We start from the raw sequence: 2350 nt of genomic DNA on the forward strand, positions 1-2350 counted from the left end.
CTGGGGAGCAGAAGCGTAGGCTGTATTGAGGAGAGAGAGCGGAAGTTCTGCGGAAAACTGTAGGCAAGGCCTTGTGAACTCTACTGAGAAGTTCTTCCTTCATTTCTTTTTGTGTCTTCTCTATTGGCTTTTCTTTCCCAACCCAGGCCTTTCATACGCCCCACAGAGACATTTCATGCTGGGTGCCTGGTTTATAGCCCTTATTCAGTTTCTTTTCTTTTTCTTTTTCTAAAGAGTTTTTTGTTTGTTTGTTATTAATTTAAGTAATCTCTATACCCAAAATGGGACTTGAACTCCTGACCTCAAGATCGACTCTGACTGAGCTAGCCAGCTGTGCCCCCGCCACCCCGCCTACCCCCACAGTTTAATTTCTAACAGTGCTCTTGGGGTAGGTTACATTCTCTTTCTAGGTGTCTGGTTTCTCATTTGCTAAGTCAGGGGGTTGAGGCCTTCTGGTCTAACTCCAGTAGAGCAGTGGGAAGGCTTTGACTCCCCACAATCCTGGTCAGTGACCAACGAGCCTAGTGTCTTTGAGTAAGTTACTTAACCCTAGGAATCTGTTTTATCATGTATAAAATATGGGTAAAAACACCTACCCTGCTTGCAAAGTTGATTCGGGGTAAACAAGAAATGGTGACAGGTCTTGTGCAGCTCCTGGCCTCAGTGGACACTTCTGTAAATGGTAGCAGTTGTGTCTGAACATTGAGATGATCTCTCACCCCTTTCCATGTTAGTTGTTCCAGCATTAACCTCTGCAGAGCCTGTCTGCTCTCAAGCCGTGAGGCTTCACTGTCCTTCAGCACTCTAATCCTCGATAAGACATCATCTTTTGGAATAGGCAGCCACCACCTGAGAAACTAAGCACATCGAAATCCAAGCTCCTGCCTCCCCCTCACCAATAGGGCTGCCTTCCCCTCTTCCCTGGCCCTCAAGTGCACCAAGTCTCTCTCTCTCTCTTTTCTGGCAATTTCTACACCCAAAATGGGGCTCAGAATCATGACCCTGGGATCAAGGGCTGCGTGCTCTTCTGACTTAGCCAGCCAGACACCCTGCACTCAGTTTCTCTTGGTCCTAGAGGAGCCCAACAAGGAAGGTGTTCTGTCTGCTCTGTGACCCTACCTCATTCCTCCCACCAATATCCAGTCGGTTCTCCAGTCCCACTAAGGTTGCATGGGTGGGGACTGCTCCTCTTCCTAGGCTGGCAGACCCCAACTATTATAATTGCCTCTTGGCCACCTATTTCCCCCCAGTCTTGGTTAAACACCAGGCTCTGAATATTCTTTATTATTTTTTAAAGATTGTATTTATTTATTTATTTATTTATTTGAGAGAGAGCAAGCGTGAGAGAGAGATCATGAGAAGGGGGCAGAGCGGGAAGGAGAAGCAGACTCCCCATGGAGCAGGGAGCCAGCCCAATGAGGGGCTCAATCCCAGGACCCTGGGATCATGACCTGAGCCGAGGCAGATACTTAATGACTGAGCCACACAGGTGCCCCAAATGATTTTGTTTTTTAAAAGATTTATTTATTTATTTATTTGACAGGGAGAGAGAGAGATCACAAGTAGGCAGAGAGGCAGGCAGAGAGAGGGGGAAGCAGGCTCCCTCTGAGCAGAAAGCCTGATTCGGGACTTGATCCCAGGACCCTGAGATCCTGGCTTGAGCCAAAGGCAGAGGCTTAACACACTGAGCCACCCAGGTGCCCCCCGAATGATTTGTTTAAAACAAAAATTAGATCATATCATTCCCACACTCAATACCTTTCAGAGACTTCCATTCACACTTAGAATAAAATCTGAACTCTTTCCCATGGCTTACAAGGATCTAGAAATACTTGCACCTACCTATACTTACCTTGATTCTTTTTTCTCCATAGCATATATACATTGCTGTCTGACACTTTATTGTATATTTATATTTTGCCTCTCCCAATATTACTTCAGAAAGGCAAGGATCTTTTTCTGTTGTTTTCACTTAATCCCCAGTGCTTAGAATAGTACCTAGCTGACTTGAGAAATACTTGCTAAATGAATGAATGACCGAAGTATGGTAAATATGGGGCGCCTGGGTGGCTCAATGGGTTAAAGCCTCTGTCTTCAGCTCGGGTCATGATCCCAGGGTCCTGGAATCGAGCCCCGCTTCGAGCTCTCTGCTCAGCAGGGGACCTGCTTCCTCCTCTCTCTCAGTCTCTCTCTCTCTGCCTACTTGTGATCTGTCTGTCAAATAAATAAAACCTTAAAAAAAAAAAGTATGGTAAATAATTACTGACTTAATGAATAAGCTGAAATGAACTTTTAAAACATAGTTTAAGGGGCGCCTGGGTGGCTCAGTGGGTTAAGCCGCTGCCTTCGG

This window comes from Mustela nigripes, chromosome 6 (genome assembly GCF_022355385.1).
Source record: "Mustela nigripes isolate SB6536 chromosome 6, MUSNIG.SB6536, whole genome shotgun sequence".
NCBI lineage: Eukaryota > Metazoa > Chordata > Mammalia > Carnivora > Mustelidae > Mustela > Mustela nigripes.